The sequence below is a fragment of the Oryctolagus cuniculus genome, chromosome 3, assembly GCF_964237555.1.
Source record: "Oryctolagus cuniculus chromosome 3, mOryCun1.1, whole genome shotgun sequence".
NCBI lineage: Eukaryota > Metazoa > Chordata > Mammalia > Lagomorpha > Leporidae > Oryctolagus > Oryctolagus cuniculus.
In genome coordinates, this window is record NC_091434.1 from 16,118,768 (window position 1) to 16,143,974 (window position 25,207).

The following is a 25,207-nucleotide window of genomic DNA, read 5'->3' on the forward strand; positions in this document are numbered from 1 at the left end:
TCCAAATAGTGTGACTGTCCATGTGAAGAAGCTCTAGGGAGAACTTAGCCAATTAATTTTATTTGTAGTTCCCTTTTTGTGTATGCAGAACTTACTTTATGAAAGAAAAGCCTATGTTTAAATAAATATAAAACCTCTTTAACGTTTAAATGTAAAAATTCAAGTAATGCGAGTCCTCACATTTTAGTTTAATTGACATGACTTTTCCTTTCCCAATGCTACATAGTCAGTGGCATTTTGGATTAGTGAAATGCTACATGGGACACTTCAATAAATTACTTCCTGCAATTTCATTCTTGAAGTGATTCAATGATACCTAAGGTAAATGAGTCAGTTAAGAGTCTTTTGGTTGTAGAACCAAACTAATGATCCTGAAGCCATGACAGAATTCTGACCTTAAATGATAAAGGAAATTTGAAATCCATATAACTCAACAATTCTGGGATTCCAGCAATGTTCATCCAGTAATTGAAAGAATGTAACTGAAAGAGCTGATTTCCTTCTATTATTCTGTGGTATCACGTAAGTGACTTCGCCCTCAGGATGGCTCTCCTTTTAACAATGGGATGAGTGCAGTAATTCCAGCCTGTACGTAGTTACTACAACAACCAAGTTACAACGGGATGAAGTTAGCTCCTGCAAAATTCAGTTTTGAAGTCCTTACTCCCAATACCTCATAATGTAGGACTACATTTGGATATAGGCCCTTTACATAAGTGATTAAGTGAAATATTAGACACTTAATATGATTGTCATATTAGTGGTATCTTTACATGAACAGGAAATTCAACCACAGGAAGAAACAAAGGAAAGACCACAGGAGGTTACAAATGAGAAGATGGCCTTCTGCAAGTCACAGAAAGAGGCCTCAGGAGAAACCCAACATGCTGACACCCGTATCTTAGATGTCTGGCCTCCTGAACTGTGCGACAATAAGTTTCTATTACTTAAGCCATTCACTCATGGATATTTGTTATGGCAACTGCAGCAAACTGATACACAAGGCAAAGGTGAGACCTCTCACGCAGCCCCTACAAAAGGGAGGGAGTCTTATTTCCAGGAACAAGAGCAGATGTCTCCATGTTTTGATTAGTTAACAAAGGGATGGAATAGATCTTTGGATTCTACCAACAAAAACCCACCTGCAGAGGAGTGGAGAGTTAAGTTCAGCCGGACCATGGTTTAAGAATGCCTTCCCATCGGGAAGTTTCTCAAGTAACATTGGTACTGGGAATAGTTTCTAGAAAGAAGAGGCTTAGATTTTGAGTCTTGAGGCTTAAGTAATTTTCCCAGGTCTGTTTCAGTCAGCAGCAGTACTTCATCCCAAGTTTGCTTAGCAACGCTGTCTGGTGCTTCCCATGCTTCACACTGTCTCTCTGGCCTGGAGAATCATCTTCTACTTCTTTCTGCAGCTTAAGAAAGATTTCTCCATGAGAAACTGTCCTTAGAAGCAGACAGACTTGGAAACTGAGAACAGAAGATAGTATTTCCCAGTAGCACTCAAGACTTGAGAGAGAGAGGTCACCAATATAAAAGAAGAAGAAAACAACCCCACCTGTGGATCACGATTGAATTGTCCCCTCACCCCGACCTGTACACCATTCCAGAAAGCTTCATATCAATTCAGAGGATGTGAGGCATTTTTAAATTGCCTCTGAGAACATGATGCTCATGAGTGGCCTAGGATCCATCGCGCTCTTATGTTGTGTCTGTTCTTCTTTCTTTCCATTCACGTGAAAGAGAATGAAGGCCTTTGATGGGGATATGTGGAAGAGGTACACAATACCTTTCTTTTGCCCTATGCTGATCATCAAACCTTTTCAGAACCACAATTTTCACCTCAAGCAGAACTTCTCAACCAGTCTCAGTTCTGGCCCACTTATCAAGAAGGCTTTTCATTTCTGCACCTACCAAAGGATATTACTGATGAAAGCCCAGACCTCCTTCTGGACCTTAAAAGATTACAAGTGATGGAATACTAGCCCTTTGCACCTCCTCTCAACTAAGGGAGTAAGCATCTTTTCCTACTTTTGTGGGAAGGACAACCCCCCAATATTGTGGGAGTCCCATTGTGCCATAGATGCTTTCAGATTGCAAACTGTGTTGAATGCAATATGCTCATCTCCAGTGCACAGAACTTTTCTTATCACTTCTCACAAGGCATTAGAACAAGACTTTGGTTTGTTCAGTTCTATTTTCAATAACACCAAATCAGGGCCGGCGCTGTGGCATAGTGGATAAAGATGACACCTGCAATGCTGGCATCCCATATGGGAGCTGGTTCAAGTCCCAGCTGCTCCACTTGCAATCCAGCTCTCTACTATGGCTTGGGAAAGCAGTTGAAGATGGCCCAAGTTCTTGGGCCTCTGCAACCACATGGGAGATCTGGAAGAAGCTCCTGACTCCTGGCTTCGGGTCGGCTCAGTTTCAGCCATTGAGGCCAATAGGGGAATGAACAAGCAGATGGAAGACATCTCTCTCTCTCTCTGCCTCTACCTCTCTGTAACACTGCCTTTCAAATAAATAAATAAATCTTTAAAAAAAAAAAAAAAAAAACACCAAATAATCCTTGCAAACAGCTATCCGAGCACCAAAAAGGAAACCTGTTGAAGTGAAAGGGACACTATGAGAAACAGTGACTTGATCAGCCCTTGTCCTGAGTGTCGATCAGCAACTTAATACTTTATCCCTTTTAGTATTTTCTTTATTCTACTTAATACTATTGGTTGAACTCTTTAATTAGCACACAATCATTCTTAGCTGTTTAAATTTAACTGAAAAGTGATCTCTGTTAAATATAAGAGTGGGATTAAGAGAGGGAGGAGACGTACAATTTGGAACATGATCAATCGGACTTGCCCCAAATGGTAGAGTTAGAAACGTACCAGGGGATTCCAATTCAATCCCATCAAGGTAGCATGTACAAATGCTACCTCACTAGTCCAAGTGATCAATTTCAGTTCATAATTGATCATACTGATAGGTCTAAGAGTCAAAGGGATCACATAAACAAGACTAGTGTCTGCTAATACTAACTGATAGAATTAAAAAAGAGAGAATGATCCAACATGGGAAGCATGATACACAGCAGACTCATAGAGTGGCAGATGTCCTGAACAGCGCTCTGGCCTCAGAATCAGCCCTTAAGGCATTCGGATCCAGCTAAAAAGTGCAAGAGAGTATTTTAGGCATGGAAAATCAATGAAAGATCTCTGTGAGTGAGATCCCAGTGGAAAGAATGGGCCATCGAAGGAGGTACCTTTCTCTCAAGGGAGGAGAGAACTTCCACTTTGACTATGACCTTGTCTAAATAAGATTGGAGTCGGCGAACTCAAAATGCTTCCATAGCCTTGGCAACTCATTACAAGAGCCTAGGGAGATTACTGATGCCATAAACAAGAGTGTCAATTGTTAAGTCAACAACAGGAGTCACTGTGCACTTGCTCCACATGTAGGATCTCTGTCCTTAATGTGTTGTCCAATGTGAATTAATGCTATAACTAGTACTCAAACAGGACTTTACACTTTGTATTTCTGTGTGGGTGCAAACTGTTGAAATCTTTACTTAGTACATGCTAAATTGATCTTCTGTATATAAAGATAATTGAAAATGAATCTTGATGTGAATGGGATGGGAGAGGGAGTGGGAGATGGGAGGGTTGCAGGTGGGAGGGAAGTAATGGGGGGGGGAGCCACTGTAATCCAAAAGCTGTACTTTAGAAATTTATATTCATTAAATAAAAGTTAAAAAAAAAGAAAACAGCTACAACTTTCCATCAGGCAGGTCTCAGTAATGGATATTTTTCTCAGTCTCCCTGCAACCTTTATGCTTCCCCGGATCCTGGTGAAACAAGCCATGAGTCATTTCACTGCTGAGAGAAGAGAGAAGGAAAAGGGCCGTCACTGAGGAAGTCATAGCGATGGCATTGGAAATGCCCATTCGATGCCCGCATTGAATCTAATGAGGCCCTTTGCTTTTTCTGTTGAAGATTTAAAAGCATTTTGTTGTTATATAAGATAGACTTTTACCTTTGAAATACAATACTGTTGAAATAGAAAACAATGGCAAAAAATCTACAGTAGAAAGCCAGAGATATGATTCTGAATTGGCTCTATAATAGACAGCCCTATTCACGTCCCTTATAGTAAAATGAGAGTCTATTCTGGCTTTTATTCTCTCAACCAACTGCTTACTGCGTCTCGGATTCATGTCAGGCACTGTGCAAGGCACTCACACTGGGAAAGCAGGCAATGCTGACCTCAGTGAGTCTGGCCTCAGAAGCAGATGAGTGGAGAAACCTGGGATACAGAGGCAAAAGTGCCTTGATAGGGATTATCTCATCATATATGATATAAAATTATATTAATATACAGAAATGAACTTTTGGATAAGTAAAAGTTTTCAGTATCTTACAGTTATACAAAATCAAACTTTCTAAAGACAAAATATTATAAATGTAATCAGAACTTATCAAAATAGAGTTCTTATCAAACAAAATTCAATTTATCAAAATATGGTGGTATAATTTTTTAAAAAGCAGAAATTATGCCAAATGCTTTGATTTTAAACCATACTCAGAGAGTATAAGTGGAAACTTTTCTAAATATTTGTTTAATTTCCAGATTGAGTTCTTCTAGAACTGTTTCATAAAATACATGTTATTTTCAACTATAACATTTTAAATATAATACACTTTCATGGAATTTTTTGTATTTTTTCCCATCACACCATAAGCATTCTTTTGATTTAATTGATAGTGGTATGAGATTTAGAATTCAACCTTAATTTTTATAATCCTCTAATAGCAGCCCCAGAAATGCATTAAAGATCACCTTACTTCCTCATTTATATATAAAATACCAATCCGTTCATTCATTTCTGATTTTTTTGTAAATCTTACTAATTTAAAAAAAAAATTGCCATTTTAACTCCTGGATTGAAAGCCCTCTCCATGTACTTTACCTTTTTAAATATTTTTTAAAATTTATATAAGGGGAACAAATTTCACATATTTTATACCTACAGATTGAGGAGCCTAGTGATGCTTCCCACCCTATCCTCCCTCCTACCCAGGTTCCAATCCTCCCTCCTCCTTCCTTTCTTCTTCTTTCTTTTAATTTTTACAATGACATACTTTCAGTTTATTTTATAATTATAAGATTAATCCTCCATTAAGCAAAGAATTCAACAAAAAGTAAGAAAAAAATAAAGAAACACTGTTCCACAACAGTAGAGACAAGAGATGTAAACAATAATCAATTCTCAAAACATCAATTTGGCTAATATACGTTTCATTTGTTCATACTCCATTACCACAGATCAGGGAAAACATAAGGTTTTTGTCTTTTGGGGACTGGCTTATTTTACTAAGTCAGTTGACATGTAACACTCGTAATCTTTTGAGAATACAGTGCAATATTTTAGTCTATGTGTATAAGAAAAACTGATTAGAACAGGCAATAATTTTTCCATTTCCTTAATTTTTTCTTACATTTGGAGCCTACCAACTCCTTTATTCCAGTTTTTTTTTATTTATTTATTGGTTTGTTTATATTTGAAAGCCAGAGAGAGACACAGAGAAAGATAGAAAGAGCTTCCATCCACTGATTTACTCTTCAAATGTCCAAAAGAATACTTTTATTGCAGAAATCCAAATGTGGCATGGGATTAAATATGACATACCCCTAATTCACAATTTTTGGTTTTTTATAACACTCACAGTAAAGCACGCATACACACACACACACACACAAAATACATTATTTAAATGTGTAAATAATTTTCCAATATTTTGCTGTGTTTTTTCTGTTTACTATCAGCTTTTAAAATTTAAATGCATGCCTCCATAAATCCCCTCACCTTCCCAAAATCCACAATCCTTAGTAAATGTTTTGGCTGACCAAAAAATTAGTTTGTTCTCCTATTCTCCTAGAACCTGAGCTTTTGCTATTATGTAAGCTCTTAAACTTTTAAAATCTGACTTTTTTTAGTCCAGTCTCTATCTCCAGCCTCTTAACTTGGTGCCTGGCTTTTTATCCCAAGTTAAAATCTCTTTTTGAATTTAATTTTCTGCCAGTTCAAAAAGGAGAATGTCTTTAAAACAGTTTGATGCAGTTTAGTTATTCAGTTTCAACATTCTGTGTCACATTGTCTTCTAGCTAAAAAAAAAAAAAAATCCTGTCAAAATCTCAAATTACAAATCAGCCACATTACATATATTTTAAAAACATGTATATTTTAATTGCTAGTTTAGAAGGCACCTTTTCAGAGACAGGTTTTAAGCCTATACATCTGAGACACCCAAGCTAAGCTTTTTTATAATTTTCAGATAATAAGATTTTTATTTTTTAAAAGATTTATTTATTGGGACCAGCGATGTAGCATAGTGGGTAAGCCACTGTCTGTTCTGCCAGCATCCCGTATGGGAGCAGATTTGAGTCCCGGCTGCTCTACTTCTGATCCAGCTCCCTGCTAATATGCCTGGCAAAGCAGCAAATGATAACCCAAATATTTAGGCCCCTGCACCCACATGGGAGGCCTAGAAGAAGCTCCTGGCTCCTGGCTTTAGCCTGGCATGGTCACAGACATTGCAGACATTTGAGGAGTATACCAGCGAATGAAAGGCTTTTCTCTATATACCTTTTCCTCTCTCAGATTTATTTATTTATCTGGAAAGTGAAGTTACAGACAGAGGGCAAGAAAGAGAGATAGAAATCTTCCATCCACTGGTTCAATACCCAAATGGCAGCAACTGCCAAAGCTGGGCCAGGCCAAAACCGGGATCCAGAAGATTCATCTGAGTCCCCGACGTGAGTGCAGGGTCCCAAGTGCTTGTGTTCTCTTCCACTGCTCTCCCAGGCTCATTAGCAAGGAGCTGAATCAGAAGTATGGTGGCTGAGACTTGAACTGACACCCATATTGCATGCCAGCATCACAGGTGGTAGCTTCTGTGTCACAACACTTGCCCCAATAAGATCTTCTCACCTGAAAGCCAGTACAAGCTAAATTGGAGCTGCTCAAGTTATAGCATTACTCAATGTCTCCTGATAAATTAAGATTTTGTTGTTGTTTAGACCAGCAAGAATTTTTCTACCTCAGGACTATTATTTATGCCAACTGAAAAGAGTTACTCTATTCTGATCTACTTCCAATTGCTCAAAACCTAGGGATTGGAAAGTCAAAGTTAATTTCAGTCAACAGAATTTTCCTATGAAGGAATTTTTGATCCATTTCCCATAGGCTCAGGCACTTGGGCCATCCTCTGCTGATTTCCCAGGCACATTACCAGGGAGCTGGATTGGAAGTGGAGCAGCCAAGATTTGAACCAGTACCCATATGGGACGCAAGCACTGCTGGCAGTGACTTAACCTGCTATACCACAGTGCTGGTCCCTAAATAAATCTATATATATATAAAAAATTGTCTATACCTTCAATACAAATTATCTAGCCTTTCCTCTCAACAAGACTGTTGTACATAGTCTATCCTGTTCAGAAATTTGGACACTTCCATTAATTAATATAATCAAAGATTGGATATATGTGATCAGAAAAGAAATATGATCTATTCAAACATTGGAGATAATGTGAGTTTAGCTCATGCAGAGTGGTCACTCTCTCCAGGTTCTCCTGTCCACTCAATCAGCACCCTGTTTCCAACACAGCGAAAGTTTCAGCTATGAGAAGGAAACCAGCTAGAACTTTGTTACTTGGCCACTCTGGTGACTGAAGTAGTCTGTGAACCTGTCCCTTGCATCCACTATTATGGGCTCCCTTTGTAGAAGAGGGACAGGTTACAATCAGTCACTGAGCTTCTGTATAGATGAAACCATTCAAGAGAGCTGGCCTGGAGCAATGTGCCCCCTTGGGGAAAACCCTTTGCCTCTCCTTTGCATGAAAACTCTCCACTCTCCCGGAGGAGAGGAAGTAGAGCTCAGTGTGTTACAAATCTTCTTGACACATAAGAATTGGATAGGGAACATAGCTTCGTCATGTCATTGACCTTTGTTCTGAGCCTCAGTCAAGATGTTAGTTGAACTCAGAGTCGATTGAATGGATTAGAAAGGAGATGTGGAAATGCAGGACTCTCCATTCCAGGTCACGCCATACTGAGAGTAGGAACACCAGTTTTTTAAACTCTTGGTACGTCTCTGTGCTTCCCATGATGCTCAGCAAGGACAGGTGCCCCAGAAGGTCTGTCTCAGTGACTACAACTCCAGGAGGGAACTGTTCTTCCTGACTGGAAGAAAGGTCAAAGGCTCTGCAAGTTGGATTTGTGGTAGGACAGGTTGATGCCAAATGTTACGAGAGGGGGCGTGTATGTTCTGAAAGTCGTTGCTGTGGCTGATGGAAATGCTTAAGCACAATAAAAAAAAATCCCTAAAAATATTTGAGCCTTAGGAAGCCAAAGCAATCTGCCTACTGAGTTCAGTTTCCAAAGGCAGCCATCCAGTTATAGTTCTGGTATTCTTATTTCACAACTCTTCATCTCTCAATGCTTGTCATTGGGCCTTTTTAAAGAAATGATGAATTTTAATCAGCAAAATAAAAGATGAATAATTTTAATTTGAAGTCTTACAAAATCAGTTGGAACATAAAAAGGCTAAGTGGAATTTCAAAGGCAACGAGGGAGAGAAAATAAGAGGTAAATATAAAATTTGCTCCCAACACATTAAATCTGTGAATTTTATTAAACTCTTACCAAATTTTAGACACTGTTCTATGAACCACACATTAAATTTATTTCTAGGTAATCTGACAAACATTGAGTCTACAGTAAAACAAACCAAAAGGCCCATAGTGTAAAGATCTAACAAATATTTACATTTCTGCTGTATACATCTTTGTAGCTGCTGTGTGAACTCTAATAGCTAAAAATGACTAATACCAATAGAGAGCAATAGGACTTACGGATATTTATGAGCTCTTCTGGCAATGGAAATTCTTTTGGTCTTAATCTTCGTTTCTCCTGTGGTATAGTCCAAATTGTGATTCTTAATACTTTTCCATCAAACTAACTTTTTATGTGTTCTCCAAGCAAGATCCAGAGATCCTCTGCTTTCTGATTAGTGTCACCATGCCTGTCTTTCAGCACTGTCACTTGATGAGATGAAGCCCAGAAAGTGGTACAGGAAATGAATGATGACTTGGAGACCTCAGATGTTACCTGTGCCCCTTTGTTGATGTTCTTTGCCTCTCACTTCTTACCTCCCTTCCCTAGAGATGTGCCCCTTCATTTGGAGTTGGTCTGGCAGCAAACACTGGAGTCTAGTGGTGGACAATCACCCTCTCCATCATCATATGATCATCATCTCCTTGCCAGTTTTCACGTTGTCTTCTGTCTACACATGTCTCTCTTCCTGCTCTTCTCAAGGGCACACCAGTCAAGTCAGATTAAGTGCTCACTTCCTTCTAATATGGCCTCATTGTTATCTATTTAATTATAATTAATAATATCTACAATGGCATTATTTCAAAATAAAATCACATTCTGAGTTACTGAGAATTAGGACATCAACATATATTTTGGGGGACAACTTCAACCCCTAACAATTTGTGTTATACCAATTTGTTACTTATTCTTGAATTAGTTTTAGGATTTTGAATCTTTTTAAGAAAATTTTCTAGGGCCAGTGTTGTGGTGTAGAGGGTGGAGTCACTGCCTGCAAGCCTGGCTTCCCATGGGGGCACCAGTTGGAGTCTTGGCTGCTCCACTGCCTATCCAGCTCTCTGCTGTGGCCTGGGAAAGCAGTGGAAGGAAGATGGCTCAGGTCAATGTGCTGCAATGTGTTCTGTGCACCTTCTCCTCAATGCCTGGGCCTACAGCTTCTGCTGCTTCTCACATTTTCTTCTGGAGCATCCTTTCATCCTAGACAGTCCCATTACTGATCATTTTTCCACAAAAGCCAGTCCTACAGCTCCCTCCAATATCCTACACTCAAACACAACCCAGGAAGCTGCAAGGAGCAGCGCCAGGATTTCTGGACTCCTCCTCCCTCCTGGTCCCAACACAACATTGCCTACTGACACAGAAGCAATCTTCTAATTCCAAGGCCAGAACTCTTAGATTCAAATGCTGACTCTATATTTTATTATGTGACCATAGCCATTTAGAAAACTGCTGTAATCATGATATGTCACAGCAAGGTCAATAATTGTACCTACTTCATTTGGTCTATTATTGAGAGAGTCAAGTGAAATTAAATGATATAAGACATTTAAGCTTTAGGCTTACTAGAAGTTGGTTATTACATTTATTATTTTTATTATTATTGCTATTTCTACTTATAACGTGTTCTCCTATTCCAGGAATGGGCACTCAAAACATTTTTCCTACATTTCCCTTTGCCACAATCACCTAAGAAATAAGGAATCATTAGGGGGTGCTCATGAATGAATGTTCCTGTTGGCGATGTGGCATGTAGCATTTTCCTTCTGCTCTGGGAAGGCCCTTTTATTCTTTTACACCAAGCATACCTATCCCAAAGATGCTGTTTCTTTTATCCCCAATGTGCCAAGCCTGCACCAGTCAGATGCCCTGGGTGCTGGTCTCAGGTGTATGAGTGTGGCCGCTGACCTTAAACTCTTACTATGCTAATAACCCTCTATTTCTCATCTCTTTGCTTCCTCTTATTCCATGGCTATCACAGGTACTAAGTCATATAACTCATTGTCTCCTAGTGAGAGCAGGCACATCCTGCAACCATGTCTTGGAAGAGATTGGTAGCAAAATTGATTTCTGAAATCCACTAGCAAGCAATAAAACCTGAAATGCAGGTTTTTCTAAATTCTTTTTTCATACCTTAAGCAAAACTAAGTAATAGAATCCTGATCATGGACTTTAATCTAAGCTATTTAGTGGTATAGAAGAAGAAAATAACACAAGAGCAGCCAAAGTACTTTGTTTACTAAGAAGCTGTGCTGCAAATGCCTTCCTGTGCTGTGATGTAAGGGAGGCTGAGTTAATTGTGTCCTGGTGACTTAAACAAGCAGCTTTGTGGCTAGCTAACCAACTAAGGCCAAGTTCTCACGTCATATTTAATCTGATTGCTCCTTGGTGATTGTAATACAGGATGAATTCCTCTGTTGGGTTTTCCTGCCTCTCCTGCACAATTTCACAGTCGCTTCTTCACTTTTGAACATAAAGAGATTAAAAATGCCTTTGTTCTCAAATTGCTTTACTGTAGAACCTGTCTTTATGCAAGGGAAATGAAAATTTCCATAATCAAATTAATGTCATGTTTCTGAAGTATATTTAAACAATTGTGAGGAGTCGTAAAACATGTGATAATTCATGAATAATATCTGTTGTTAATCACTTCAGATACAACTGAACTGAGAAGGCAAGAAGGGCAACTTTTTTCCTCTCTTCCCATCTTAGACTGAATGTTTTCCTTCTAACCCACTAAGAACCCAGTACAACTTCTAACATTTTGAAATATTACTTGATGTTTTCCTGGCATTGTTCCCACAATTCAGGATAGCTTGTAGCTGGAATTAGATAAAAGCGCCTCCAACAATTTCTAAATTTAAAAGCAGGAATGAGAGCCTTTTTCTTCCATATACTTTTTTTTTTAAGTTTTGGAATCATTGACCTAAACCTGTGAATTATCAAACTAGGAAAAAGAACAGGAAATTACTTTTTAAAAAAAACATACAGGGCTGGAGTTAAACAAAATACTTATTCTTTTTTTAATATTTATTTAATTATTTGAAAGAATTACAGAGAGTAAAGGAGAGACAGAGAAAAAAAGAGAGATCTTCCATCTCTCCTCAACAGCCAGGGCTGGTCAAGGCCAAAGCCAGGAGCCTAGAACTCCATCCAGGACGCCATCATGGGTGCAAGGGCACAAACACTTGGGCCATCTTGACTGCTCTTTGAGGCACATTAGCAGGAATCTGGATTGAAAGTGGAGCAGGCAGGATTCAAACCCGTACACTTACGGGATCAAGCATCACAGACAGCAGGCTAACCTGCTATGGCACTGCACTAGCCACCCTTTTTTTAATTTGTCTTTTAAGGAATACAAATTTCATAAGTACAACTTTAGGAATATAGTTCTACTTCCCATCACACCCACCCTCCCACCCACAATCCCACTCCTCCTCTTCCTCCTTCCTCTCCCATTCCCAGTCCCATTCTCCATTAAGATTCATTTTGTTTTCTTTTAAGATTTATTTATTTCTTTGAAAGTCAGAGTTACCCAGAGAGGAGAGGTAGAAAGGGAGGTTCACTCCTCACTTGGCCGAAACAGCTGGAGCTGCACTGATCCAAAGCCAGGAGCCAGGAGCTTCCTCCAGGTCTTCCCACATGGCTACAGGGGCTAAAGGACTTCTTCTTCTAATGCTTTCCCAGGCCATAGCAGAGAGCTGGATTGGAAGTGGAGCAGCTGGGTCTTGAATTGGCGATCATATGGATGCTAGCACTGCAGGCAGTGGCTTTACCCACTACGCCACAGAACCAGCCCCTAGATTCATTTTCACTTAACTTTGTACACAGAAGACCAACTCTATATTAAGTAAAGATTTCAACAATTTGCACACACACAAACACAAAAATTTAAAAACTGAGAACTAGGTTTTTTGTTTGGTTGGTTTTGGTTTTTTTTTTTTTTTTTTTTTTTTTTTGACAGGCAGAGTGGACAGTGAGAGAGAGAGACAGAGAGAAAGGCCTTCCTTTTGCCGTTGGTTCACCCTCCAATGGCCGCCGCAGCCGGCACGCTGCGGCTGGCGCAACGCGCTGATCCGAAGGCAGGAGCCAGGTGCTTCTCCTGGTCTCCCATGGGGTACAGGGCCCAAGCACTTGGGCCATCCTCCACTGCACTCCCTGGCCACAGCAGAGAGCTGGCCTGGAAGAGGGGCAACCGGGACAGAATCCGGCACCCCAACCGGGACTAGAACCTGGTGTGCCAGCACTGCAAGGCGGAGGATTAGCCTAGTGAGCCGCGGCGCCGGCCGAGAACTAGTTTTAGAGTTAACTGGTTTTTTTGTTTGTTTGGTTGGTTGGTTTTTTTTGACAGGCAGAGTTAGACAGTGAGAAAGAGAGACAGAGAGAAAGGTCTTCCTTTTTCTGTTGGTTCACCCACAAAGTGGCTGCTACGGCAGGCATGCTGCGCTGATCCAAAGCCTGGAGCCAGGTGCTTCCTCCTGGTTTCCCATACAGGTGCAGGCCCAAGCACTTGGGCCATCCTCCACTGCCTTCCCGGACCACAGCAAAGAGCTGGACTGGAAAAGGAGCAGCCGGGACAGAATCCGGTGCCCCAACTGGGACTAGAACCCAGTGTGCCAGCGCCGCAGGAGGAGGATTAGCCAAGTGAGCCACAGCACTGACCACAGTTAACTCATAATTCATTGAGGACCAAGGTCGTGCACAGTGACTCCTGTTGTTAATTTAACAATTAGTACTCTTTATGTATGGTGTCAATGATCATGCAAACCTCTTGATATCATCTGCCTAAGCTATGGGAGCCTTTTGAGTCCATAAACACCATCAGCATTTAGCATAAACTCCATCAGTATTTAGACAAGGCCATAAGCAAAGTGGAAGTTCTCTCCTCCCTCTAGAGAAAAGTACATCCTTCTCTGATGGCCACTTCTTCCTGCGGGGACGCACTCACTTCATATAGGACATTTTTTGCCAGTGTCTTGGCTTTCCATGCCTGAAATGCTCTCTGGGGCTTTTTAGTCAGCCTAGGAAGCCTTAGGGCTGATTCTGAAGTCAGAGTGTCACTTAAAGCGATTGTCATTCTATGAGTCTGCTGTGTGGATTGCTCCCCACGTTGGAACATTCTCTTCTTTTTAACTCTATCTGTTACCATTACCAGGCACATGTTCCTATTGACATGATCACTTTAACATTTAATTCTATCTGTATGTTCACTTCAACCTTTAATATGGTCACTTCAACAATTAAGATGGCATTTTCGGGTCCAGCTGAAAAGCCCATGAGAGTATTTCAGGCATGGAAAGACAAGACACTCTGGGAAAAAAAAAGAAAAGAAAAAAAAAACCCTAAATGAAAGATCTCTGCAAGTGAGATCCCAGTGGAAAGAACAGGTCATCAAAGAAGGAGGTACCTTTCTCTGAAGGGAGGAGAGAACTTCCACTTTGACTATGACCTTGTCTAAATAAGATCAGAGTCAGTGAACTCAAAATGCTTCCATAGCCTTGGCAACTCATGACAAGAGCCTAGGGTGATCACTGATGCTATAAACAAGAGTGTTAATTTGTTAAGTCAACAACAGGAGTCACTGTGCACTTACTCCCCATGTAGGATCTCTGTCCTTAATGTGCTGTACATTATGATTTAATGCTATAACTAGTACTCTAACAGTATTTTTCACTTTGTGTTTCTATGTGGGTGCAAACTGTTGAAAGCTTTACTTAATATATGCTAAATTGATCTTGTGTATTTAAAGATAATTGAAAATAAATCTTAATGTGAATGGAAGGGGAGAGAGAGCGGAAGAGGGGAGGGTTGCGGGTGGGAGGGAAGTTATGGGGTGGGAGGAAGCCATTGTAATCCATAAGCTGTACTTTGGAAATTTATATTCATTAAATAAAAGTTAAAAAAATATGGCATTTTTACCACCAAGCTTAATGGGATTTGGATTCCCATGAAAAGTTTTCTAACAGTATCCTTAAAAGACAAGACTCTGTGACAAAAAATATCCTACACAGAGGATCTCTGTAAGACCTCAGAGGAAAGAAAGGGTCATCAAAGAAGACACTCTTCTCTGAAGGGAGGAGCGAACATCCACTTTTCTTATGGCCATGTCCAAATACCGAAGGAGTCTATGGTCACAAAAAGGTTTCCATAGCCTTGGAAGCCCATGGCAAGAGCCTCAGATGATCACTGATGTCGTAAAAAAAAGAGTGTTAATTGTTAAAGAAACAACAGTAGTCAATGGGCACTTCTCCCTTGATAGGATCCCTGTCCCTATTAAACTGTATTATGAGAATCAACTGCAAATTCTCTCCCCAAACTGCACTCTATATGTTGTGTGTGGGCGTGGGTGCAAATTGTTGAAGTCTATGATTAGCATAGAGTTAGTCCTCTGTATATAAAGTCATACTAAAAATGATTCATAATGAAGAAGGAGATAGCAGAGGGAATGGGAGGTGGGATGGGAGCTGGGGTGGGGGGTAGTATGGGGGAAAGAACCACTATATTCCTAAAGTTGTATCTATGTAAAAATGTATTCATTAAATAAAAATTTAAAAAACTGCATTCTCAGATGTAGGTTTGTAGAAATGTATGCAGACCTATACAGCTTTAGATTTGCAAACTTCCTCCTCCTTCTATTATTCCCATTCTTATTTTTTACTGAGGTCCAGTTTCATTTGACTTTATACACATATGATTAGCTCTGTCAAGTAAAGAGTTAAATAGTATGAAAAAAACAGGATAAGGGCTGATCAAGGCACTGTTTCTCATAGTGTCCTTTTCACTTCAACAGGTTTCCTTTTAGGTGCTCAGTTAGTTGTCACTGATATTTGTCCTTTTAGGACTGGCTTATTTCACTCAGCATGATGTTTCCCAGATTCCTCCATTTTGTTGCAACTGACTGGATTTCATTTTTTTTACTGCTGTATAGTATTCTATAGAGTACATATCCCATAATTTCTTTATGCAGTCTTCTGTTGATGGGCATGTAAGCTGACTCCATGTCTTAGCTATTGTAAACTGAGTTGAAATAAACATGGAACTATAGATAACTTTTGTTTATTGATTTCATTTCCCTTGGGAAAATTTCCAGGAGTGGGATGGCTGGGTCATATGGTAGGTCCATATTGAGATTTCTGAGGAATCTCCAAACTATCTTCCATAGTGGCTTTACCAGTTTGCATTCCCACCAACAGTGGATTAGGCTACCTTTTTCCCCACATCCTCACCAGCATTTGTTGTTTATTGATTTCTGTATGAAAGCAATTCTAACTGAGGTGAGTTGAAACCTCATTGTGGTTCTGATTTGCATTTCCCTAACAGCTAATGATCCTGAGCATTTTTTTTTTCATATGTCTGTTGACCATGTGGATTTCTAATTTAGAAAAATGTCTGTTTAAGTCCTTGGCAGATCTCTTAACTGTGATGTTTGTTTCAGAGATTCCTGATCTCTTTGTATATTCTTGTTATTAATCCTTTATTAGTTGTATAGTTTACAAATAATTTCCCCCATTCTGTCAATTGTCTCTTCACTTTCTTGACTGTTTCTTTTGCCATACAGAAACTTCTCAATATAATGTAATCGCATTTTTTTTAATTTTGGCTTTGACTGCCTGTACCTCTGAGGTCTTTTCCAAGAAGTCTTTGCCTGCGCAAAATGTTCTCTAATAATTAGATGGAGTTGGATAGTAGACTGAGATCTTTAATCCATTTTGATTGGAATTTTGTATAAGACATAATGTAGGGGTCTTGCTTCATACTTCTGCATATGGAAATCAAGTTTTCACAGCACCATTTGTTGAAGAGACTGTCCTTGCTCCAGGGATTGGTTTTATCTCCTTGATCAAATATAAGTTGGTTGCAGATGTTTGTATTGACATCTGGTGTTTCTATTCTGTTTCATTGGTCTAACTATCTTTGTACCAGAACCAGGCTGTTTTGATTATAACTGCTGTAAGATAATCACAAAACACACCAGACACTGGAGTAAGGGAAAGGATTTATTAGGGAAAACACAGCAAGCTGGAGGGAAGGGGCAAAGAAGGAAAAAAAGAGAGAAAAAGAGTATAAGAGAGAGAGAGACAGAGAGGAGAGGAGCTAGCGAGGAGAGAAGAGAGAAGAGAAAAGAGAGACGAGAGGGGGAGAGGAGAGGAGAGCAGAGAGTGCAGTTAAGAAAGAGCGAGAGAGGAGAGAGCCAAGAGAGAGAGTGAGCAGGAGAGGAGAGAGACCATACAGGTGAGCAGGTCCTTTTAAAACTTTGCCAGAGGGTGGGCAGGGAAGCAGGAGCAGTGAATTCCACTAAGATGGAGGTGGAGCTTGACCACAGAGGTTGGGCCATGTGGCCACCTGGCTTCCAGCAATGGCGGCGGGGGCTAGAGCCTAGAATGGTGTCAAGGTGTAGATAGCGCCATGAATAAAACTGGATAAAATTGAGCCATTTTCCTAACAACTGTCCTGTAATATTTCTTGAAATATGGTATTGTGATGCTTCCTGCTTTGTTTTTGTTGTATGCTTTTGCTTTAGTTATTCGAGGTCTCCTTTGCCTCCATATGAATTTGAGCTTCATTTTCTCTAGATCTGAGAAGAATGTCCATGGTATTTTAATTGGTATCACATTGAATCTGTAAACTGCTTTTGGAACAATAGACATTTTGATGATATTCTTTCAATCCATGAACATGGAAGATTTTCCCTTTTTTTTGTATCTTCTTCTATTTCTTTCTTTAATTTTTTGTAATTCTCATCATGCAGATCTTTGACATCCTTGGTTAAATTTATTCCAAGGTATTTGATTTTTTGTTAGCTATTACAAATGTCATTGATCTTTGAAGCTCAATTTTAGCCTTGTCATTGTCTGTGTATACAAGGGCTGTTGTTTTTTGTGTATTGGTTTTATATCCTGTTACTTTACCAAACTCTTCTGTGAGTTCTGATAATCTCTTGATGGAGTCTGTTGGATCCCCTAAACATAGAATCATGTCATCTGCAAAGAGCGATATTTTGACTCCCTCCTTCCTAATTTGTATCCCTTTGATTTCTTTTTCTTGCATAATTGCTCTGGCTAAAACTTTCAGGACTCTGAGCCGGCGCCGTGGCTCAATAGGCTAATCCTCCACCTTGCGGCGCCGGCACACCGGGTTCTAGTCCCGGTCGGGGCGCCGGATTCTGTCCCGGTTGCCCCTCTTCCAGGCCAGCTCTCTGCTATGGCCAGGGAGTGCAGTGGAGGATGGCCCAGGTGCTTGGGCCCTGCACCCCATGGGAGACCAGGAAAAGCACCTGGCTCCTGGCTCCTGCCAGGATCAGCGCGGTGCGCCGGCTGCAGCGGCGGCCATTGGATGGTGAACCAACGGCAAAAGGAAGACCTTTCTCTCTCTGTCTCTCTCTCTGTCCACTCTGCCTGTCAAAAAAAAATAAATAAATAAAATAAATAAAATAAATAAATAAAAAAACTTTCAGGACTGTATTGAATAGCAGTGGTGAGAGTGGCTATCCTTGTCTGGTACTGGATTTCAGTGGAAATGTTTCCAAATTTTCCCCATTCAATATGATGCTGGTCATGGGTTTGTCATAAATTCCTTGATTGTATTGAGTATTCTCCCTTCTATACTCAATTTTCTTAGAATTTTCATCATGAAAGGGTGTTGTATTTTATCAAATGCTTTCTCTGCATCTATTGAGATAACCATATGGTTTTTGTTCTATAGTTTGTTAATGTGGTGTATCACATTGATCGATTTGCAAATGTTGAAATATTCCTCCAAACCCCAAAGAAATCCCAGGAGCATGTTGTGCAGTCTCTGTATGTTTACATATGTTCTAGAGATTCCTGTGTTGCTGATTTTCAGCCTCATTCCATTGTGATCTGAGAAGATGCATGGTATGATTTTGATTTTTTTTTTGAGTTTTCTGAGACTTGCTTTATGGCCTAGTATGTGGTCAATCCAAGAGAAAGTTCTATTCACTTGTGAAAAGAATGTGTATTCTGCAACTGTAGGATGAATAGTTCTATAGATATCTGTCAGGTCCATTTGATCTATAGTGTCAATTAATTTTGCTACTTCCTTGCTGACTTTCTGTCTGGTTGATTTGTCCATTGCTGAAAGTAGGAAATTGAAGCTCCCCATTACTATTGTATTGGACTCTATGTCTCCCTTTAGATCCCTTAACTTCTCAATAGCCATGTGTCCTCTGTTAGGTACATATACATTTATAATAGTTACATCTTCCTGTTGAATTTAACCCTCAATCATTACATAGTGCCCTTCCTTATCTCATTTAACAGTTTTTGTGTTAAAGCCTATTTTGTCTGTTATTAGCATAGCAACATCTGCCCTTTTTTGCTTTCCATTAGCATGAAATAACTTTTTTCATCCTTTCACTTTCATTCTGTTTGTATCTTTGTTGGTGAGATGTGTTTCCTGTAGGTAGCTAATAGATGGGTCTTGGTTTTTAATCCATTCAGCCAGTCTGTATGTTTTAACTGGAGAGTTGAGGTCATTTACATTCAAGATGGTCTTTGATGAGTAATGACTTGGCCCTGACATTTTTCCATAAATATTCTTGTTATTTACTTTGGATTTCTTTTGTACTTTTATTGTTGGATTTTTTGTCTTCATATTCTTTCATAATGATGACTATCTTTATGTGTTTCTGTGTGTAGCACATCCTTAAGCATCTTTTGTAAGGCTGGACAAGTGGCAACAAATTTTTTCGATTTCTATTTGTTATGGAAGGTTTTTATTTAACCTTCATTGATAAATGAGAGCTTTGCAGGGTACAGCATTCTGGGTTGACATTTTTTTTTCTTTTAAGCCTTGGACTGTATCTTGTCATTCGCTTCTAGCCTGTAGGGTTTCTGATGAGAAGTCAGCTATAAATCTAATGGAGAATACCTAAAAGTAATTGTCATTTTTGTGATGCACATCTACAGTCTTTTATTCATGTTTTATTGTAGAAAGTTCAACTACAATGTGTTATGGTGAAGATCTTTTCTGGTAATGTCTGCTCAGAATTCTATGTGCTTTTTGTACTTGAATATCCCTTTCTTTCTCCACATGTGGGAAGTTTTCTGTAGTTATTTCACTAGTTCTTCTAGTACATTCTCTCTTTCCATACCTTCAGAATCTCCTGAGACCCATATGTTGGATCATTAGATAGTATTCAATAAAACTCCAACACTGTTTTTAAGGTTTTATTTTCCTCTTTTTTTTGTTTGGTCTGACTGTAAGAGATTTCCAAAGATTTGTCTGCTAGTTTGGATATTCTTTCTTCCTCCTTGCCATGTTTACTGTTAAGGCTTTCTAAGGCATTTTTAATTTGATCGATTGAATTCTTCATTTCTGATGTTATATTTAAATTTCTCTTTAAAATCTAAATGTCATGGGAAAGATTTTCGTTTATGACACGTATTATTTTCCTTAGTTGGTGGATTTGCTTCTGGTTGCTTTTGAGTAACCCTATGATTAATTTTTTGAATTCTATTTCTGGTATTTCCTCAATCTATTCATCTTTACATTCTAATATTGAAATATTATTGTGTGCTTTGAAAGAGGGAGGTGTCATGGTGTCTTTTTAATTCTTGTTTCTTAAATTTCTGCATTTCTTTTTAGGCATTTGTGAAGTTGATTTTTGTTGTTTTCTACTGATGGCCTTAACTTTGAGCTATGCCTTTGTGGCTTAATGGAATATTTTCACATTCAGTGAATATCAAGAGGTGTGTTGTGGATGTGACCAGGGAGATCTGATTAGTGCTCCAAGGTGGGGAGAGTATCCAGGGTAACACCCACATAGGGCATTATAGATCTCAGTGCCTGTGTGTTAGCCCCCAATGTGCTCTGCACCACTGTATGAACCACACAAATTATCTGTGCAGTCCTCATTGTGAGCACAGTTCCCACTTTAAGAACATGTTCTAGACCACTAAGGAGCTCTGAGCATGTGGAGCCCAGAGACCCAGATACCCCTGCACCTTCTCATGTGACCACCAAGTCCCCACAGTCTCAGCACACAAGGCTCCCACAGTTGCTGGGTGAAGAGGTTTCTCTCTGTGCTGCCAGCCTGTCCAATCAACAGAGAGGCAGATGTTCCCAGGGACAGCCCTGCTTAGGCTTCTTGATCCTGGGAGGCTGCAGGCATCTCATCATCCTACATGGTTGCCCAGGCACCTCCCACCCAGGCTCAAAGTCAGTGGGGACTGTGGATTATTCCCTCTGCAAGAATCTCTGGATCACAAGCATACATAAGAGCCATTAGCCGTACGTTGCTCTCTCCCTGCCATTGCCACCAGTACTGCTGAGATGGCATCCTATCTCAGCCAGTTGCTGTGTGTGCTCACAGTCTTCTGCAGCTCCCACCCAATCTCAGAATGGTGCCCACCCTTTCTCAGCTGGGCAGCAGGCACCATTGTGGGGAAGTTGGGGCAAGATAAATATGCCCCCTCTACTTCCACTGGGTTTGTAGGCAACCACTAGACCCCAAGGCTTCAGTCCATACGCATACCATATCTGGTTATATCACCATGTGTTGCCACAGTCTGGTGTCGCCTCTGTCTCTTGGCTGCTGAAGTTGTGTGCTGTGTTCATGTTTGTGCTGTGCATCTGCACCCTCCACACAGGTCCACAGCATCTCTCTTCCGCTGTAGTATTTCCAGCGCGGTTTTCTTTCCAATTCTCCCCTGAGATTGCATTTCTTACACTTTATTATCCCTAGCCTAGCATAGTATGTCATTCCCTAATCCACCATCTTGGAATCCTCTGCTATGTTTACTTTTAATATCTTTAGACAATTAACATTTTCTGTACAAGAAAAGCCTACATTTTCTGCCTATTCAAAACCCTATTAAGTGACAACTTAGTCTAAAAAGTGTTCACATTGTAATACTTCAGTTTATTGGGGGAAATACTATTTTCCTTAAAGCTGAAATTCTTGACATTAATGAAAGCAAAGCCAAAAAAAATACAATGTTGAAATACTTCCAAAAGTCATTGTATCAATTTTCAAGCTCATCATCAAGTTCCTAAAGCTCCACATTCACACAGCTTTGATAAAATTGGATTCTATTTTTCCAGCTTTAGTGAGGCAACCTTGACAGACTAAATTTGCATATACTTAGAATACACTCTGACATTTTGACATGTTTATATTGTGAAATGATCACGACAATCAAGCCGATGAACATACCCATCACCTCACATCATCACCTTCTTTGTCTGTGTGTGGTGAGTACACAGGAAATCTACTCTTAGTAAATGTCAAGTGTGAAATATCATTTTATTTTTACCAGTCTAGCTGGTAATGAATAGTTCATTGTGACTTTAATATACATTTTTTTCATTGCTAAATTTAAGTATCTGGTTTTAGCCATTTCTGTGTGCTTTTTTCTGAAGTGTTTATTCAAGACTTTTTGTGTATTTGTCCTTTGAGTCACTTGGTTTTTTGGTGATTTTTAGAAGTTCAATAAGTCTTCTTTAGTCATGTGTAAATAGAGCAAAATTTTTCTCTTACTTTTCACCCTTTAGACATGGTTCAGAAATGAGTAGATGACATTTCCTGTAATTATTCATCAACTTTTTCTTACATAGTCTATGCATTTTGTGTATATTTCTCAAAGTTTTATTTATCAGTAGTTGGGTTTGTCTCTGCCCATATTCATGATAATATATGTTAGTAAAAAAGGAAGACTTTTCTCTCTGTCTCCCTCTCTCACTGTCTGTAACTCTACCTGTCAAATAAATAAATAAATAAACAAACAACCTTTCCTCTAACTCTGGTGTTTGGTGTGTTTTGTGGCAGCTTTACATTGGTGCTATGACTCGGATCCGAGCTTCCCCATTGACTTTGCTCTCCCTTTGGGATTTGAGCTCCCCTGGGGTCTTGGATTTCTGCCAGTCACAGAACACACCCCCAGAACTCCTTCCACACCACCAAATGCTCCAGGATTTCCATCCACACACTGGCCTTTCAAATCCTGAGATAAAACTTGGGACAGGAAATTCTCACGGTAACCTCCACAACAGGTTGTGGTTCCTCTCTGTTTTGTCTCAAAGTCCTGGTACCAGGCACCACAACTCCTACAGCTTCGTGCCTCTACAGACTCTGTGTCTGAGCAACAGTGTGCAAGGTGTCTGGTGCGTAACAAATCTTCCCAGGCAGACAAATCAATTAATTCACAGGCTTTTATTGGGGTTCCGCTCCCGGGCAAGGTTCCCAGGTCCCAACAGAGCAACAGAGCGGGGGCCGGGGAAGTCGCGTGTCAGAGATTGGGAGGACTCCTTTTATAGATGCAGGGCATGGGGGTTAAAGGTTGAGGCGGGTCTGATCCTCATTGGGTGACCTTTAGGTACCCGCAGGGACCTTGACAGAAGTACAAGTAGGAACTTTCCATTCCCGGAAGTATAGGCCTTTCCTCCATGCGGATCTCAAAGCTACCACAGTGGGTGTGGGTGAAGACTCAACCCCCTGTTTCTCCTCTATGGGCTAAGCCCTGGACTTCAGTGGGTGCATGGGTGATGACCCCAACCCTCTGTTCCCATATCATCCCTTTGGAGAGCCATGATCTCCAGGATACCCAAAATCTGCCAATCCAACTCTATAGGACACCATGGGAGCTGCTTCTTCCCACGTTCATTCAGTTCTCCTCTCGGCTGCCTTCTATGTAGTATGGTCCCTCTCAAATTGGCTCCAGACCTCAAATGCTGCTGCCTCATCTTTCTTTGTAATCAGGCTTGGCCCATGTATAACCTTAATAATCAAAGTTGCCCCTCAATGGTACATTTGACCCTGATATCATTCAAGATCTTTATCACTTCTGTGAGCCTTCAGGAAAATCCTATGTCCAAGCTTTTTACTTTCTTCAATCTAAACCTATGTGTACTTCCTGATCTCTAGCCCAGGTCCTTTTGCCCTCCAAAGTTTCCACTAGCAGAAAAAGGGCATGAGCTGAAACCTTTTCCCTTCTATGTTCACGGCCCCGGATCTCACTGTCTCAGCTCACTGTACCTCCCCCTCCCACCCAAGAATTCTGATCTAGTCTCAGAACCAGGCCTTGTCCAAAGTCTACTCCTGTGTCTTATCAATGATCCTCTCTAATACCCTCCTCCCAGAGAAGCAAGGGCAGGTTTGGAAATAGGCCTATATTCATGCCTTCACCCTCTGGCCCTTGTCCTCCAACTGGGCTTTGCCCCTCCCCTTCCTGTTCCGATTTTACCATAATAGCACCATTTTCTTGGCTCTTTTGTTTTATCCTGAGCAAACCAGACAGGATAAACAGGTCTTTTGAATACCAAGGTGACTCTCCTCAATTCCTACAAACTTGATTTCATGGTCTTATCACTTCTGTGAGCCTTCAGGAAAATCCTATGTCCAAGCTTTTTACTTTCTTCAATCTAAACCTATGTGTACTTCCTGATCTCTAGCCCAGGTCCTTTTGCCCTCCAAAGTTTCCACTAGCAGAAAAAGGGCATGAGCTGAAACCTTTTCCCTTCTATGTTCACGGCCCCGGATCTCACTGTCTCAGCTCACTGTACCTCCCCCTCCCACCCAAGAATTCTGATCTAGTCTCAGAACCAGGCCTTGTCCTGGACTGAGCTGGACTGGAAGAGGGGCAACTGGGACAGAATCTGGTGCCCCAACCAGGACTAGAACCCGGTGTTCTGGTACCGCAGGCAGAGGATTAGCCTGTTGAGCCGTGGCACTGGCCATGGCCTCAATAATTTGCCCTAGAGATCGGATATGCTTTGCCAGGTAGTGGTTTCAGGGTCTAACAAGAGGTTATTTTCATGGTCTTATTACTGAGCAGCCAGCCCACTTGGTTAATTATTATTTTCAGACATACCTCCTTTTTCCTAATTTCCTTTTACTCTGTTAGCTACCAGAATCTCCTTAAAATCTCTCTCCAACCATATACTCTGATGCATGCCCCCCACCCATTAAACCTAACATAATGGTGAACAATCTCTAGTGGACTTCTTGCCCCTGAAACATTGGCCCCAACCCACAATCACCTTTGTAACCTCTCTGATAGCTGCCTGAACATTTCAGAGGCAATCCCATACCAAATGGCTGAGTGTTGACTAGGGCATCATCGGCCTAAGGTGTTCTTAGGGTAAAAAGTAACTGTAACTAGACATTGGGCTTGAAGAAATTTCTCTCTTTGAATCTAGAAAGATCACTGCCTTTAAAAACATTGCTTTGTAACTTGTTAAACTTATTCAGCAATTTGTTTTAAAGGTTTCTGATGATATAACAATGGGTAATCAGTGCTTGAGAAACAGCCATGGGTAATCAGTACTCATTATAGCCCCTGAGGTAGATTTTGCGATCTCTATTTTAATGTCATTGATTTATAGCTACAGGTTTATAAAAGGAGTAGAATTTTAAATGAATGCAATTTTGACCTTAATTCAGATAGAGGTATAATATGATATCAGCATCTTAACTCATTTAGGTGTAACTGCTAAATGTAAATTAGGTAAAGGCAAATGAGATAAATGTGTTTAAATGTAAACTTTAGTGCGCTTAGCACCTTTACACCTTATATTCTA